This window comes from Puma concolor, chromosome B1 (genome assembly GCF_028749965.1).
Source record: "Puma concolor isolate L17-30 chromosome B1, mPumCon1.1.hap2, whole genome shotgun sequence".
NCBI lineage: Eukaryota > Metazoa > Chordata > Mammalia > Carnivora > Felidae > Puma > Puma concolor.
The window spans coordinates 84,955,605-84,975,140 of record NC_141670.1 but is presented as its reverse complement, the minus strand read 5'-3'; the positions used below and the strand labels follow the sequence as shown (position 1 = coordinate 84,975,140).

The window sequence follows — 19,536 nt, the reverse complement described above, 5'->3', positions numbered from 1 at the left end:
TGTAGAGCAAGTCATTCCACGCAAGCTCAATAAATATTTATTCTCTAAATGAGCACCAAAACCCACAGTCTTTATAGTATATCCCTCCCACAGGAGAGTTCTGGGCCAAATTGTCAGATACCATTATCTAAATTCATTTGAAAATGAATTCTCAACTGGGGGAGAGGGAAATAGTGTAAAATAATCAGTCATCTGGGGAAGCTTTTCATATGTTTGAACGTGTTCCAAGTGAAATATCAACCCCTTAGATGATAAGTAGACATATATCTTCTACTGAGTAGTGATCCTTAATCCTGGTTGTGCATTAGAGTTACCTGGGGACCTTTCAAACTGCTGGTGCTCTTTCCTGCCCCTGGATATTGATTCTAATGTACAGCTGAATCGATGTTTCTCTATTTAAGAAAAAACGCTTCAAATGAAAAGAAATCACGACTATCTTTCTCACTTAAGAAAAGGCTAGTAAAAGCAAGAAACACATAAAACCTAAATCTAGTATATCTTAATTTGAAGTAAGGATTAGATAATAAAGTTAAGTGAATACAGAGCAATAGACAAGCATACTCTGTTTTACTGGAGAGCAGAGGGAAGGGGTGATGGATGGGAGAGAGGAACCCTAGAAACACATGATGGATCAATATTTTAGGGGGTCATTTTAACAAAATCCCTTTGGAGGTACTGCACTGCCAATCATAACTCTCTTGAAATCCTTTAAGCACTGACATACTTGACCATACCTGGTCAATTCTCCCAGGTTGAAGAGATACCTATAATACCCCTCATAATGTCAAAAGACTTGAACTAGCTCCCGAGGGCCTCCTAGTCTTTAACACGGTTTCCATTTTCTTGGAAAAAGCCGCAAGCCATGGTAAAACAGTGCATTTTAACTTCCAGCTTAAGGCTCCTTCTTTGTTTCTTTATGACAGACCCAGCACTATCGCTTGCACAATTTGTCAGTCATTATGACTCAAATTGTTCACCAGAGCACAAAATAAATGACAGGAGAGATCCCAACAGAGTAAACAACACAATTTGCAGAACACACTCCACTCAGGATTTCATGACAGAGCGTTCACTGGCGAAGAGCATTTGCAGTGTGGCGGCTGCATTAATGCTCTTTGGTCCAGAATGTTCAGATGTACCATTCAGTCTCATTATCTGAAAACCATTAGCTGGCCTCAAAGGATAAGGAATCTGTATATTAACAGGGGACTATAATGGACCATACAGTGTGCGTATGTGTATGATATCCCTCTCTCTCTCTCTCTCTCATACACACAGTATATACTCTCTCTGTCTGTCTGTCTCTGTCTCTCAGATTAACTCTGTCTCTGAAAGACAGAGACAGAGAGACTTGTTCCCCCCTTATCCACGGTTTCACTTGCCATGGTGTCAGTGTTACCCACAGTCAACCACTCTTCTCTGGAAGCAGAGGATTCTCCTTATATATCATCAGAAGGTCAAAGCAGCCTAACGCTACATCACAATGTCTATGTCATTCACCTCACTTCATCTCAGCACATAGGCATTTTATCATCTCACATCATCATGAGAAGAGGGAGTATAGTACAATAAGGTATGTTCAGAGAGAGAGAGACCATATGCACAGAACTTTTATTATAGTATATTGTAATAATTGTTCTATTTTATTATTAGTTATTATCAATCTCTTATTGGCCCTGATTTATAAATTAAACTTTATCATAGGTATGTATGAATAGGAATAAGCAGTATATGTAGGGTTCGGTATTATCTGTGGTTTCAGGCATCCACTGGGTATCTTGGAAGTATCTCCTGTGGATTAGGTAAGACAACTGTATACACACACACACACACACAATGTGCGCATGTATGCATATATATATATATATATATATATATATATATATATATATTCACACACACATATATGTATATATACATATATAGTATATAAAGTATGTAGAGTGTACATATTATATATATATATATGTATATATATCAATGTACGTCTACTATATATCAGAATGGATTATATATATAGTGAATGTATATTCACACATATGCAACCCATATAACACATATATATGTGTATGTTTATGCATCATTTTAAGAAAATATTTGACATCCAAATAACATTATCCAACAGGATATGCTTAAATTTAGAAATAAAGTGAAAGAAGTCAGACATTGGTGGAGGTCCATATATATAGGATTGCTATATCATATATATATGTGTATATATATATCTATATATATATGTATATATATATACACACACACACACTATGTGATATAATATTAGATAAGGTAGAATAATATTGACAATTACTGCAATATTGTCATTAAATTTATGTTGATTTTATCAGGACAATTAGTCCTTATAAATATAAATAAACTACAAAGAAAAAAGAAAAGATTCCTGACCCAAAGGTGTATACTATAAAAAAATTTCAAAGATAATCATGGACTAGTTTGCCATTTCCAATGTGTGTACATGTGTGAAGGAGAGAGAGACAGAGAACGAACTTGCCTTTACATAATAAAACTATTTTTGAAAAGTACACGTATGTCACATGTCATAACTCAAGGCATGTTTAAAACACTAGCAGAGCTCCTGATATAGAGGAATTGAAAAACAAAACTTTTGTAAACCGATTTTAAATTTTATAAAGTCAGATTTGCATATGAAACACATGTTTAAGGCAGTATATATGTATAGTTCTAAAACTTTTATATTTAAGGTTAATGCTACAGATGTTATGGTATATAGGTCACACACTGATGATGTTTTTTCTTGCATAATATATAGCCCTCATTACACTAAACACATACTAGGTGGCAAGCACCGGGTTTGCCAGTAAATAGGGTCCCATTTCTTCTCTTTGGGATTTCAGAAACCAGTGTATGGGACAAATATATAAATAATCCAGTACAACATAATACATGCTATAATGGAAATGTGAGCATTTTTCTGTGGGCATTCAGGGTAAGGAGTAATTAATCCAGACTGTGAATGTCAGGAAAGGCTTCACAGAACAAGCAGTCTGGGTTTTGAAGGATGTGTAGGAGTTTTAAGCAAGGAAGAATAGGATGAAGCAAACAGCATATTACATAATAAGCATGTGTCATGGAGTTGTAAAAGGCCATTTGTTAGGGCGCCTGAATGGCTCAGTCTGTTAAGCATCTGACTCTTGGTTTCAGTTCAGGTCATGACCTCATGTTTCATGCAATTGAGCCCCTCAATGGAGTCCACGCTGAGAGTGTGTGCCTGCTTGGGATACTCTCTCCCTCTCTCTCTGCCCTCCCCTACTTGCTCATTCTCTCTCTCTCTCTCTCTCTTTCTCTCTCTCTCTCTCTCTCAAAATAAATAGATAAACTTAAAAAATAAAGGCCATTTGTGTTTGGGAAAGAGTGAGTATTCTGATAATACCATAACAGGGGGGCCTTCAGGGAAATGGTAAGAGTTGGGGAGATGTTTGGTTATATGTTTGGGGAGAGAGGTTGGGGCCATTTGATATCTATCATGTTATGGAACTGGAGCTTTATGCAATTTATAGACAATAGGATATCAGGTAAGACAATCAAGTAGAAAAGTGATGTTATCAGAGCCCCTTAAAGCATATCCACTATGCCCTGAGTCATAATGGGAAAATAACCTCTTTATGCTAGCTGCCTTTTGCCTTTTTGTTAGTTATCTTTAGCATAGGGTGAATAATAAACCTCATAGTTGTTGTAGTACATCTTTTAAGTACCCAGAACAGTACCTGCCACTGAGAGGGAAGAAGGGAGAGAGTGAGTAAAGAAAAGAAAGGGAAGAAGAATTAGAGGAAATGAGGGGGGAGGGAGAAAAAGAAAGGAGAAAGGAAGAGAGAGGAAAAAGAGGAAAAAGAGTAAGACAGAGATGGGGTGGGTAGCAAAGGCAGGAACAATATGTCACTGAAAACAAATAATAAAGCCTGGACAGATTTAAATGAGGCCTCTTGTTGAGGAAGGGATGATGCAATGGCTGTCACTGTAACATTTGGAACATTCCAGTTCACGGGCAATGTCATGCCTCCTGAGATTTACTGGCCTTCCTTCAGAATTCATTTTCCCTTTTTTGGTCTTATTAACCGTTCTTCTTCCCAGTTTTCTTTACCATACCCCTCCCTGTCCTTCCTGGGACACAAGAATGTCTGCCTGACCACACATTTAAAGTTATTATAACTTCCTCTTGTCTAGGAGGACACTTTTATGATATCAAATAAAGATCACTTAATAGAAGTGATCATGTAGATTATATGTTCCATCTTGAATAGTTCTCAAGTTTCATATAAAGCAAATTCATTTACTTTTTCATAGGCTCAAACTCCCATATCCTAAATTTGCCTTGAAAAAAAGAAAAACTGAGGTTGGGAGGGTGGTGGAGACTGCTGTATTCTTCATGGGTGAGTAGGTAAGAATGAGCAATAGGGCTGCCTCAACTGCAGGCATTGTTGACTATCCAGATACAGAGAAGGGGTAGGTCAGGCTGCCATGACTGTGCACTAGGCTGTCCATACCTCAGCCCCCGGCAAGTGCATCTTCTCAAGAGCAAATGCAACTTTTCCCTAGCTGGGCTCAGCTGGACAGGGTTGTAACAGTGCTTGAACATCCCCAGGGCAGGGAAAGGGCCTAGATCTTCTTCTTGGACTACTGTGACATCTGGTAAGTTGTCTGATATTGAATGCATTGTTGAAACACGTTCTTTTTTTTTTTTTAAATAAAAATGTTACTCTAATTCTCTACATATCTCGAGTTAGAATATATTATTTCATCACATTTACTTGTTCCACTTGGAACGAGGCACCAAACTGCCTTCATACTCAAACACATGAAAAGCTGACTGGTACAGAAGTGTTCTGCCACCTTCCACAATATTAATATTCGGGGAGGAAGCTGCTCAGTTAGGCCCATATTTCCCAGGATGCCTTGTTTTGAGAGATAGCCATGTACCAAGCTCTCACCAATAAAATATATGTGTAAGTGATGTTTGCTGCATCCAAACTGGAGTTCTCCGAAGTGGATAGCCTAGGCCCTCTTCACTGTCCTTTTCTCCTTCCAAGGAGTCCCGCCCTTAGGTGACTGCAGAGCCACACATGAAAGAACACCATTCGCCACGCCATACCACGCATCCCTAGCAGTGTTAGATTATAAATGATTGTATCAGTTTTCTATTGCTGCTTAACAAATTTCCACAAACTCAGCTGCTTAAAACAACATCCACTTATTAATTCACAGTCTGTAGGTCAGAAATCCAGTCCTCATGTGGTTGATTTCTCTGCTCTGGTATTACAAGGCTGCAGCCTCTCCTGGAGGTTTGTCTAGGCAAAGGTCTGCTTTCAGCTTCCACAGGCTGGCAGCAGAATTCAGTTCCTTGCAGCTCTAGGACCAACGTCCCCATTTTCTTGATGAATGTCATCTGGAAGCTGTTATAAACTCCTGGAGTTTATTCCATGCCACCCTTACTCCATGCCATGTGGCTTCCTCCATCCTCAAATCCAGCAGCAGAGGATCTGCTTTGCACCAAATCCTTCTTGCACTTCAGATACCTGTCTTTGGAATCCACTCTTTTAAAGGCTTATCTCATTAGGTCAGACTTGCCCCAGATAATCTCCCACTCTTAGGCAACTTTGCCATGTGACATGATCTAATCACAGGAGTATGTCCCAGGGACCATGTAGAATGTGTACAACAATGGGGCAGTAATCCTGGGGCCAGTGTAGAATTCTGCCCAACATAATGACCAAGAAATAAACTTCCCACTGTGAAAAAACACTGAAATTTGGATGTTTACATTTGTTTCAGCAGATCACATAATATGACGCCCCCCCCCCCATTTTTTTTTTAATGAAAGTTTGGATTCCATTTATGGCTATGAAGAAATAAAGCAAAATAGCTAATATTAAATCCTAATTCATTATTTTAATGTCAACAGATCTGTATTAACTGCGTATTATGATCCAGTGACTGTCATAAACACTGGCAATCCCAGAGATTAGGAAGACAAGGTATTTCTCACCCACAGGTAATAATGATAACATGGCAAGGGTCAAAACATACAATTATAATTGTTAAGCATCTTCAATTGTGTAAAATTTACCAGCCACTCTTAGATACTGATTTTCCAACTATTTAATTTCTGTTGTGCATGGAGAAAATGATCCATGTATAAGCCCAAATGATTCATATCACAGAACCTTAGGGATGGGAGGGATCTTAGGGTAAACCTAGAAAAACCACCTCTGTGTTGTGAAAATTGTACATGAAATATCCCGGGAGGTTACATTTAAATTTTCTCCTTGGACATGTTTAATCTCTAGCTTATTCTCTTACTAATTAGTCTTGTAGAGGTAGTATTGCTCACCTACCTAAAGGTTCCAAACAGGTTAAGTTAATGAAATAAGTAGGTTGAGTGTGAGAGACAATAGGGAGGGGAAAGGAATCTGGCAAAAATGGGAATCACATTCCTAGTCTATGAAGAACAACTATCCAGCTCCAAGTAATTAAAATGTTCCTGAGAAAAAATTTCTTCAATTATCAACAATGGACAAATCCTAACTCTTTTGCAGGTATACCATTCTTAGTATTTAATTATTTTTGCCAGAAACCAGCCTGATATAAAAGGTAAAAATATGCCCAGTACTATTTTTAGGGAGTGGGGGGGGGAGTGCTATTCTAAAGCAATTGTTCTTAATCTTGACAACACATTAGAAACCTCTGGAATATTTTTTAATGCCAGTTTCCAGGCCATGTTCTAAAATAATTACATCAGAATCTCTGAGGGAAGAATCCAGGGATCAGTGCTTTTTAAGGCTGACTCCACACCTGTTTCCAAAGTGCAGTCAAAGTTAAGAATTACTGCTGTAAAATAAATGAGTTTGTTTTGAGTGTAAGCCTCAAAACTAGCTCCAAATCCTATGAAAATTTGCAAAAAAAAAAAAAATGTACTAGGCAATGGTCATGTGATGGAATAAGGCTCTCTTGAAAAACAAAAAATTAAAAAAATATATGTTAATGGATTCTCAGAGCTGGGAGAGGTCTTAGACATTATCAGGCCATGTTGCTTAAATTTCAGTGTGCATTCTCGTTACCTACTGGTCTGCAGCTGGTTGGGGGATGGTCTGAGGACTATCCCTTACAAGCTTGTTATAGAAATGCAGAATCTCAGTCTCACTCCAAACAACTGAATCAGAGTCTTCATTTCAATAAAGTCCCCACGTAATTCATATGCACATTCAAGTGTGAGAAGGTCTGGTCTAGGATAGTGCTTATGAGGGAAATAGGTCACAGGTGAGAATGGTAGACATTCATTTGCACATAAACATGCTTGAGACAAGGGGTGGGGTTTATTCTTCTGGTTTTGAAGGTTTTTGGTAATTTATTTTTAAATGTCAAGCATCTGTAAAAGCTCCAGATAATACTTTCTATCAGAGATGCCCTTTCCTTTCTTATGCAAAGGGGGAAAGGGTTGCTCTTATCATCAATCTCAAATCAGGGACTGATTTGGGACAGAGCTTAGCTGGAATTTCCGTAAGACTCATTGTTGCAGGCTGAATCTCCACTTCTCTAACCCCTTCATCCTCCCAAACCCTCAATCTCAATATCACAGGTTGAAGTCCTAACCAGCGAGTGCATTTGGAGATAAGGGTAATTAAGTTAAAATGAAGCTATTAGCATGGGACCCTAATGCAATATGGTTGATGTCCTGAAAAGAAGAGGAAGACGCTGCAGGGGTGTGATACAAAGGGTAACCATGGGAAGTGGCAGCAAGAGGGCGGCCATCTGCAAGCCAAGGAGGGAGGCCTGAGAAGAATTTACTGCTGACAACACCCTGCTCTTGGACTTCCAGATTCCAGTATTTTAAGAAAATAAATTTCTGTTTAAGCCACACAGTCTGTGGCAGTTTGTTACGGCAGCTCTAGAGAACTAAGACACTCAGTCTACCCATGTTGTAGGGTATGACCCCTCTCCAGGACTTTCAGCCAAGAACCTTTGGTTGAGGACTCTTTGTCCTTCGACCCTAAAAGAATGCTAGAGATTCTTGGAAGTCTCTGCATACCTGTTTCACACTGTGTTCCACTCAGCTTCAAAATCTGGCAAATGTCTTTGGAGGCATAACAGCCATGAATTTGAGTCCCCTTTGGTCTCTAAATTTGTCATTTCAGCTACACATAAAAACCAAAATCTCTGCTGGGTTCTATGTCTTCCAGCTGCCACTCTGTGTTAAGCAAAACCTTGATGCTGAGACTTCCGAGCTACAGGGACAATCTGTAAATGCACACAGGTGGAAAAGAGCTTTTTAGTCCCTCACCACCACACCCTCTTGGGCTTTCTCTCTTGCCTGTGACTCTCCCTGTTTCCAAAGCGCTGTGAATCTGCGGGAGGTTTCACTCTGCTTTTTAGAAGGCTTTGGCCTGGTTCTCTAGACTCCTGAAAAGCTCAGAATTCAGCAAGTCTCTTTGGAGAAAAAAAATGTTCATTGACTTGAAGCTGATGAAGTCTCAGTTTCTTACTTCCTTCAACACATGCACTGAGAGTTTTGCTGATTTTTCTTTCTCTGAGCAGCACCAGCTCTGTGTCCAGGCAAAGGCATGTTCTTCAGCTCATTCTCAGAACCAGCAAATGTCCAAAGAGGAAAAATGGCAGGCTCCTGAGAGCTCAGCTCCAAAAGATCCTCCTTTCTCTGGAATTGTAGTTTACTTTTGTAGTTTAAGTTGTAGTTTACTACTTTCACAGCTTGCTGGAAGATGCATTCGAATGCGATTTTTGTAAAATGTGTGGCTTGTTTCTGGGTGTTGTCAGAGGGAGCACAGCTTGCCCTCCCTACCACATACTACCCAAACTGAACTTATTAACATCTGAAAGTCACTAGAAGTTTAAGGAATGTTCCAAACATGAGGTTAACGGATGAAAAATGATATTCGACATTGCATAGTTAAATATGCTTGGAAGGGGGGAAATGCCATCACATGTTGGTCTGTCTATTAAGGTAAGTCTTCAGTAAACCAGTTACAAATGCATAATTACAGGGAATTCTCCTGGTAAAAACAGAGTTTATCCTGAAGCCTGAGCACTATCCAAAAACTATCCAATAATTATTGAGTGTGACATGTTGTGTTGGTCTTCACTAGGTAAATGTGATCATCTTTCACATGTCAAAACATATTATACAAAATTATGTACATGAGAATAATCTATTGGCTTCTAAGCCTAAAAGAAAGAGTGGCAAGACAAATATAAGCACTCTTTTAGTTTGGATGCATCTAGTCTTAGAGTTCTCTAAGGCACGGATGTTCAAACCACAGCTCTCTAGTCACATGGGTCCCTTTATGTTTAATTGGTGGCTCTTTCAGACTTCTAATTTCACTATATGAATGTGCCATTATACTAAATTCTACCAGTCATACAAGAGTCATGTGGTTCTTTGGGTTAATGGTGACTGCAAATGTGGCTCCAGAGTCACATAACTCTGAGTATCCCTGCCATTACCCACATTTTATTCCATTTCCCTTTCCAACCATTATAGAGATCTATTACAGGCAGGTGAAAAAATACCGAACAGCAAAAATACCTTTAGACATTCCCTTTGTCAGAGAGTCTCTCCAAAAGATACAGGCTCTGCTGAAAATAAGAGATGCTTAAACTTAGATCAGGGAAGTTTCAGGGAAGTCAAAGAGGTCTCTCTACTGCTGTTCTGAAAGTAAGTCCATCTGCCTTTCATACTCTTTACTTCTGGATTTTCCTGAAAGGGACACTAGGTTCCGAGAGGCAGCGCTGTTCAGATCCCGTCAGGCTTCTTGTACTGTACCTACCAGCCAAGTCTGATCCTGGGCACTTACCTAAAGCAATAAGGACTAATCTCCAAAGAAATGCACAATTAAAGACCCAGGCTTTACTTATTTATTTTTTTTAGTGTTAATTTTTAAGTGTTTAGATGGTTGGATATTTTTAAAATAGAAATAAAGAATAAAGGAACTCTTTGCACTGAAAAAATACAGTGTTAAGATGCGTTATGGGCACTGAAGACATTAACTCATGATTTGCTAAATAATTGCTCATTCTTTTTTTTTAAGTTTTTTTCTAATGTATATTTATTTTTGAGAGAGAGAGAGAGAGAGAGAGAGAGAGAGAACGAGCAGGGAGGCTGCAGAGAGAGAGAGAGAGGGAGACACAGAATCTGAAGTAGGCTCCAGGCTCCTAACTGTCAGCACAGAGCCCCATGCGGGGCTCAAACTCAAGAACCGTGAGATCAAGACCTGAGCCAAAGTCGGATGCTTAACTGACTGAGCCACCCAGGTGCCCCAATATTGCTCATTCTAAGTTGAGACCTCTATTCCTGCTATCCTGCAGGAGGATACTGTAAACATATCAGTACATATAGTGCTCAATTCAAATATCATGTATCTATAATAACAGTTTTTTATCAGATCAGATCAGACCTTTACTACTGCTTCCTCCTGCCATCACCCTTCTTCTTCTCTACCCAAATACTGAAAAATAATTGTGCCATCATTTTGAAAAGTGGGGAGAGTCATTAGAGCTGATCCTTTGATCCCAGAATTAGACTTACATTAAGTATGTGCTACCCTAGAAACTTTCTACCCTATAAATAAATAACAGAAAGCTTATAATTGATAAATAAGGGTAATAGAATCCAAGGAAGTAACAACTATGCTTTCTGGACCAATAGGTAATTATTTCAGAGGCACGTGCATTATTTTCTTTACTTGTATTATCTCATTTAATTCCTATAGTTCTGGTGTTGTATTACTACTTTGTCCATTTTACAGGTAAGAAAACTTAGTCTCAGAAAACTGGATTAATTTGCCTAAGGTCAATTCAACAGCAAACTGCAGATCAGACACTAAATGGTCTACTTCCAAAGTCTGTGCCCCTTCCATGGCTGTGTGCCTCTTCTGAACCCAGACTGATGGTGACTTTAATTGTCTTCCCTAGGGCTGCTTAATGAGAGTTTTAAAAGCCAAAAATCTATTAGCCTCAGGGAATAGAAACAGACACAATTTATCACATTGCCAGACTCAAAAACACCATCCTTATGTATTAACAGCCCCCAATTAAGACCATAGTCATGAGTTAATGAACAAGCCATTAGAGAGAGAACAGTAATATCAACACAGGCACATGTCTATTAATCTGTTGCTCACTGAAAGTCATTAGTTCTACACTATAAGGCTAAATAATTTCTAGGTAGCTTTAAAACAAAATTATTGCAATATCACTCAGTATTTTAAAAGATCATTTACAACACAGGCTTTTCTAACTCCAGTCAAAAGAAGATCACCATGCCCTGGGTGAAGATCAATTGATTAATAAAATCAGATGGTGTGTACAGGCACAGAGGGGAGAGGCTTTTAGTGTATTTATCCAATGAGGTGTTTTCATCCCCAGGCAAAAATGAGATAGCTGCAATAATTCTATTCTACTATTCCACTACTTTCTTCACTGTAGAATTCTACCAAACTATCTAAGAGTTTTATCAGTGGGTCTCAGCATTAGCTGTAGATGACAAATCACATGGAGAAGCTTTCAAAATGCTGATGCCAGGGCCCCACTTGCTTTTGCTCCTGTAATTGATGTTTCTAAATCTCTCAGAATTTTCTTCCACTGCTTTCCCTTACTATTTAATCTTCAAAGCAACCATATGAGAAACCTGAGGCTCCAATTTCAAGTAACTTCCAACCTGTCAGTAGAGGAGCTAATATTTCAACGTGCATCTGCAGCATCCCAAGACCAATGCTTTCAACACCTCATTGTATTGTCTGCAACTTGAGCTGAAATCATACTACACATCTACACAAAAAAACAATGAAGGGACATTGAAACAGAGTTCCCAGTTTCCCTGTAGCAGAGAGCAAAGTGAGTGTGGCATCTCAAACAGGAAGTAGGGATGACTCTTTTCAAAGAAGCACTGTTACAAAGAGGCCAGAGTCTACTGCATGGCTCAGGCAGTCTTGTCTTAAAAGAGCAAAGGTGTTCAATTCAATATGGTAAACTCTTCCCGGGAAGGTAATAACAGTACATAACAATGTTTCCAAAAGAAAAAATGTATTTGACGTTTCAAAAGATTGACTTACAAAATTGGGAACACAATCTCATTAAGTTGAGGTTTCCTTTTACTCTCATAAACCAGGTGCACGTTGAATCCTGCGACATGTGAGTAGTAGCTAGGACATAAAATGCTTGCATTTTATATCTTATTCAAACTATATATCGGCAGTTCTCTAGTGGGTACAATCAGAGAATCTACAAGGTCAAATTATTTTCATAATAATTCTAAGACGGTATTTTCCTTTTCTACCCTTCTTTCATGAATGTACAGTGGAGCTCTCCAGAGCCTTCAAGAAATGTGATTTCACCAGACATTGCACACAGAATCAGACAGGACAACTCAGTTCTCTGCTATTAATTGGGCATTAAAGGGATTTGCAAAATGGTAAAACAATGCCACACTCTCAGTATACTTTAGTTTTCCAAAATAAAATAATTTCAAAAACATGTATTATTTTGCTAACCTGTAAGGGGTTATTATTAGTTATTTTAAATAAATTGATAAAGATGTAAAGTATTTTTGAGTTTTAATTTCTAATGCGGTAAGCATCCATAGTTACTTTAATTAAAGCTGGTACATCTGTACTATTTATTTAATTTTTAAAAATTTGAGTACAGTTGAGTACAGTTGTGTTGAGTACACACAACATTATAGTGCACAACATAGTGATTCAACAACATCCATAGTTATTAACCCACATAACAGCCTTTTGAGAGTCTTTATTTTATTTTTTTAAATATTTATTTTTGAGAGAGAGAGAGAAAGAGAAAGCGAGCACGTGAGCAGGGGAGAGGCAGAGAAAGGAGGGGACAGAGAATCCGAAGTGGGCTCTGCGCTGACAGCAGAGAGCCAGATTCCAGGCTGGAACTCGCCAACCATGAGATCATGACCTGACCCAAAGTCAGATGCTCAACTGACTGAGCCACCCAGGCTCCCCAAAGTCCTTTGAGATTCTTGATATTGAAGAGTATAAAAAGGTCCTGAAACCAAAACTTTGAGAAACAGTGGGACTAGTGATCCTGAACATTTGGGATTTGTCTTTCATGTTTACTAAGTCAGTCTTACCATTTTTAGGCAGATTTTTGCTTCAGAGTCTCTTTCAGAGATGGATGTGATGTTTGCTACATGCTCCCCTAATCCAGCTACTCTGAATCACTATGGTTCCTTGAACTTGTCTTGTTCCTATCTCCCTCCACACCTTTGCATATGCTGGTCTTCTGCCATCATTAAATTTGAGGAATATGGTTGCAAATACAGAATAATCGCTTCATGGACTTATAATCTTAGCATCGACAAGAGACAAAATACCAAGCTGGATAAAGTAGTAAGTTTGCATGAAAGTAAGTTAGGGTGATAGGATGAAGTGATAGCTGGATGGGGATACTTTAGCTGTGGCAGTTAAGAGTGGGTTTCTCGGCACAGGTGACTTTGATTAAGACCTAATTAAAAAAAGGTGGCCAGCTTAATGAAAAATAAGAGGGAATAGTATTCTCGGCCGAGACAGTATTAAGGGCAAAGGCCCTGAGGCCAGACTGACTAAAATACATGGCTGAATAAAGGGGAAAGAAATGGTCTGAAGAGTCAAGGAAAGGCAGGACTCTAGTAATGTAAGGTCTCTTCCAATTACAGTGGAAATCTCTTGCAGGGTTTTGAGCCAAGAACTGATGTGATCTTTTTCATGCTTTAAGAATATTGTGCTGTGGACACCTGGGTGGTGGTTAAGCATCTGACTCTTGATTTCTGGTCAGGTCAGGATCTCACAGTTTGTGGGTTCCAGCCCCGCATTGGGCTCTGTGCTGACAGTGTGGAGCCTGCTTGGGATTCTCTGCCCCTCCCTTCCTGCCTCTCTCTCTCTCTTTCTCTCTCAAAATAAATGAATAAAACTTAAACAAAGAAATAATATTGTGCTAATTCTATATGGAGAATAAACTGCAGAAGGTCAAAATAGAAAGGATGAACAATTAGAAGTCATTTGTAGATTAAAGTTTTATTACCATTATTCTAGTTTCTCTAGAGTACAGGTTGAGCTAGGTATTTTAGGTTTTCTAAGGATAATCATTGGCTGGCCTCAAGTTATTTTGTTCCAAATATTTATAAAAAGCACTTTGATACTGACAGAGAAATAAAATTGGTATATAAATTTCCTGTATATATAATTATATTCATCTATGAGAATAATAATGCTCAACTAATCAAAAAATATTTGTGGATGAATAATTATTTAAATAAATTTAGTGCTAAATAATAAATGTTGTAATAGTTACATTCTATTTACGTTACGGATATTAAAGAATAGCATAGCTTTTGAAATACAAGAATATTCAGAAGAAGCTTGGTACCTTAATGCCTGACGGAACTTAATTCCCTGAAAAAAATTATGAACAAACTGAATAAGGATAATAGAACTATAATTACTGAAAAAACCCCTACAAATAAGATGGCTTATGGATGGATTCAGTACTTCTGGCAAGTCCCTGTTACAGTAGTAATTTAGAAAATATCTTTGTATTTGAACCATATCAGCAGTGATTCAAAGGCCCAATGGCAAATAATGATGCCCACATGGGAGAATCTGAGAACAGTACCTTTAATTTTGAAGCCAAATCTCTCCTTTCTAGCAAAAAAGACCTATTAACAGGACTCCTGGAAAGCATCTTTCTACTTGGACACAATTGTACACATCCCTGGGCCTGACTTAAAGTATATGTTGGAAATCCACCCCTGGGTGGATTAAGCTAAAGTTGTAGAACATTCTACCTCTGCACTGGAGTAACAGCTGTCTGCGAGCTGGCTTTTCCATTTCCCAATCACAGGTTTTCTGTCTATTTTACAACATGAACTGGCAGTCAGAACTAAGTACACACACACACACACAGGAGTACTCAGTAAAACAATTCAATTTCATTAAACTATAAGTATTCAACAAATACCAAAGTATTCCTATTCTCTCAAACCATTTATGGCTTTAAAATATATCTTCTCAAATATCTGAAAGCCTTAGTGTCTCGAGGAAACACCTGAAATATAGCATGTTAACACTTAAGATTCTTAACAACTGGAGTATCTTTGGGGTGCCTGGGTGGCTCAGTCAGTCGAGCATCTGACTTCGGCTCAGGTCATGATCTCATGATCTGTGAGTTTGAGCTCCATGTTGGGCTCTGTGCTGACAGCTCAGAGCCTGGAGCCTCCTTCAGATTCTGTGTCTCCCTCTCTCTCTCTCTCTGCCCCCTCCCCGCTCACAGTCTCTCTCTCTCTCTCTCTCTCTCTTTCTTTAAACATAAATAAACATTTAAAAATTAAAAAAAAATAACCAACTGGAATATCTTTGTCAGTTGTAATGCATGTTTTGTGCTTAAAGTAAGTTTAGACTTCATGGAATAATACTTATAAGTCTCACTTATAATTCTTGCTGCCCCAATGCCAAAGAGGCAGGCTAAATTGGAGCTAATTCCAAAAACTTTCAGAGGAAACTATTTGAAACTAAGTGCACTAAACAAAGTCCATTCACAGTGACAAGAGAAACAAGGGGCATTTTCATAAATTCTTCTTATCAAAAGTTGTACTTTTACCCTTTCCACTTCTTAGAGTGAATTTTCTTTTGATGTCAAGAAGAAACTTTCAAACATTCTCAGATAAGGGTGTTCATGATTCCACAGAGTAGATGGGATCATAGGCAAGAAAATTCAAGAGCTTTAATCTAATCACACTGAACGGGATTCTGCCTTTAAGGATAGTAGTGTGCAGGTAAATGTTTAATAACTGGTTCTTATCGGGTGGGGATGGGTGGGGAAGCTATTATTTATAGAGTGTGCCAATTTCTGTAGAGTAAATTCTCCCACCCTGGCCTGTTGCAAGCTAACGACTTGAAACAATGGACTATTGGCCTTAGGAAGAGATTTTGCAGGCCGTGACCCCAGGACTGGTCCCAGCCCACCGCCAGGGGTCACTGGGGAGAAGTGAGCACAGCAGAGGTGCGAGGGATACAGAGCCACCCAGGAAACCGAGAGCCTGGCTGTGGGGAGCTCAGGCAACTGTTTCAGAAAGAACTTAGTATAACACAAGTATACTTCCATCAGCAATTTGAAAACAAAACCATCTTTAGTTTCACATCTCAGGGGCAAGACCATGTCTCAGAAACCAATGGTTTTAATTTTAAACTCAGCAGAATTCAAATGTCTGAGAGTTGACCTAGCACTATTTATTCAATCAGATTCTCAGGAGCTGCTGAGAAATTCTTTTTAAAATCAATGGAAACTTTGGCCATGGGAAAGATACAGAAGCACACAAAGAATGTGGCTTATGACAATTGGTCTCATGACATATCTGGGCTCCGGGGCCAATTTTAAGTGCCCTGGCAGCAAGTACTGGATGCTTCAAAGTTTTCTCTATCTTTGGAGTCTTTGACTGTGGTCTTTACAAGCCACAGACCGTGCTATGCATCAATGTTTAGAAAGGTATGTTCACTGAATGTATCACAAAGCTGAAAAAAAACCTGAGGTTGTCAGTAAATCCCCCGGTCCATAAATAGACATTCATTACCAGGATGTCTAGATTAGATTCTTTTTTTTTAATTTTTTTTTTCAACATTTATTTATTTTTGGGACAGAGAGAGACAGAGCATGAATGGGGGAGGGGCAGAGAGAGAGGGAGACACAGAATCAGAAACAGGCTCCAGGCTCTGAGCCATCAGCCCAGAGCCCGACGCGGGGCTCGAACTCACAGACCGTGAGATCGTGACCTGGCTGAAGTCGGACGCTTAACCGACTGCGCCACCCAGGCGCCCCGGATTAGATTCTAAACTCTTATGGAAATCTTCCATTAAGGAATTTAAAAACTTTGTTCCTATAAGCAAAAAGAAATTTCTTTAAGCGAATTAACCATGCTGATAATTTTACCTCCTTAAAAAAAGCTAAATTTTAGAACAGCTGTCTTGTACAAGTTTTATTTCACAGTTTATTCCAAACCAAGCTATATAATATGACAGTTTGTACTTACAGTACCACGTTTCAGGGACTTCAGAAAATTTTATATTAAAAAAAAAGAAATTTATGATACTATAATGAGACTTTATTCTTGGCCTTTTTTCCCTTTCTTTAAAATAAAATGTAAGTGGGGTAAACATGGCTCAACATTCAGTACAGGCTTTGTAATAATAGATTGCTGGCCTTCACAGACACATCGATATTCATAAAAAGAGCAATGGCACAGAAAGCATTAAATGCTATTCTTAAATCAAAAAAAGAAATATTTCTCAGTGACCTTGGGACATGAATAGGTAAACTTATTAAAGGAGAAGAAGAAAAACACATATACTAAGGAAGTAAAAAAGAAACAGAAGGGAAAAAGGAGGATCACATTCACCATCTTGAAAACCCTTATCAGAGCCTTTATTAATTTATGAGCTAAGGAGTGTCTCGACTACAAAAGGTGTTACAACATTAAATCAACAACTTAAAAAACTTTTGCAAAATCAGGGCACCCAGGTGGTTCTGTCGGTTAAGCGTCTTGACTTTGGCTCAGCTCATGACCTCAGGGTTCCTGAATTTTGGCCCCACATCAGGCTCTGCACTGACAGTGTGGAGCCTGCCAGGGATTCTCTCTCTCCCTCTTTATGCCCCTGCCCCACTCTCTTTCTCTTTCAAAATTAATAAACATAAAAAATTTGCAAAATGAAAATTTTATTTTTCCAGCTTTATTGAGGTATATTTGACAAATATTGTATATATTTAAGGTATAAAATGTGATGATTTGATCTATGCATTGTAAAATGATTACCACAACAAGCTAATCAACACACCAATCATCTCACATTAGTTACCTTTTTTTATGTGTGGTAAGAGCACTTAAGATCTTTCTTAGCAACTTCCAAGTATATGGTACAGTATTGTTAATTATAGTCACCACACTAGACATTACATCCCCAGAAATTCATCTTATAACTGGAAGTGGATTTCCTTTGAGCAACATCTCCCTGGTCTCACAATGAGCTCAAAACAGAATAAGGCCTAAACTCAAAAGTTTTATTTTTCCTTTAAAAATTTTAAAGGATTTTTTTTTTAATTTTTTTTTTTTCAACGTTTATTTATTTTTGGGACAGAGAGAGACAGAGCATGAACGGGGGAGGGGCAGAAAGAGAGGGAGACACAGAATCAGAAACAGGCTCCAGGCTCTGAGCCATCAGCCCAGAGCCCGACGCGGGGCTCAAACTCACGGACCGTGAGATCGTGACCTGGCTGAAGTCGGACGCTTAACCGACTGCGCCACCCAGGCGCCCCTAAAAATTTTAAAGGATTTTTAAAAAATGTTTATTTACTTATTTTGAAAGAGAGGGAGAGAGAATTTAAAGAGAGAGAGTTGAGAGAGAGTTGAAAGAGAGAGAGAGAGCACACAGGGGAGGGACAAAGAGAGAATTCCAAGCAGGCTCCACACTGTCAGCACAGAGACTGATGCAGAGCTCCATCTCACAGACTGCGAGATCATGACCTAACCCAAGATTAAAAGTCTGAGGCTAGGGGCGCCTGGGTGGCGCAGTCGGTTAAGCGTCCGACTTCAGCCAGGTCACGATCTCGCGGTCCGTGAGTTCGAGCCCCGTGTCAGGCTCTGGGCTGATGGCTCGGAGCCTGGAGCCTGTTTCCGATTCTGTGTCTCCCTCTCTCTCTGCCCCTCCCCCGTTCATGCTCTGTCTGTCCCAAAAATAAATAAAAAACGTTGAAAAAAAAAATAAAAAAAAAAGTCTGAGGCTTAACCAACTGAGCCACCAAGGCACCCTTCCTTTAAAAACTTCAAAAACCTTGAGGTGCCTGGGTGGCTAAGTTGGTTAAGCGTCTGACTTTGGCTCAGGTCACGATCTCATAGTTTGTGGGTTCAAGCCCCAGGTCGGGCTCTGTGCTGACAGCTCAGATCCTGGAGCCTGCTTCAGATTCTGTGTGTGTGTCTCTCTCTGTTCCTCCCCTGCTCATTCTCTGTGTCTCTCTGTCTCTCAATAAGAAATAAATGTTAAAAAAAATAAAAAACTTCAAAAACCAGACAAGTACCCACAATGAAACCTGGAAACACAGAAGATGGGTTACCTGGGAGAACTTATCTCTGGTGCATTCTGATCAGAGCTGTGAGGAGGGCATGTGGGTCTGTCCACCTGGATTTGCTAGGGTCATAATTTACTCTCTGTGCTCTTGTTCCTCAAAGTGAGGTGTTGGATCCACAGCATTGGAATCACTTGAGAGATTGTTATAAATGCAGAATTTTAGGGCCTGCCCCAGACTGCTGAATTACAGCCTGCATTTCACAAGCTCCTCAAGTGGCACTAAGTACATTAAAGTTTGAGAAATCCTGGAGCAAAGGATGCATTCTTTCAAAATGGAGGACAGTTTGGTAAAAGACCATAGTTTCTGTTTCCATCCTTTATTTTTCATAATCTGTTTTGTAGAAATTAGGGAAACTGGAAAATAATAGTGCATTAATTAAAT

At 39.0% G+C, this 19,536-nt stretch overlaps 1 protein-coding gene across 7 annotated transcripts in view; it reads right to left on the bottom strand.

Annotated features, from left to right (window-relative positions):
- Positions 1 to 19,536, bottom strand: part of INPP4B (inositol polyphosphate-4-phosphatase type II B) — a 778,175-nt gene that overhangs the window by 261,638 nt on the left and 497,001 nt on the right. The gene's annotated exons all lie outside the window — the stretch shown is intronic.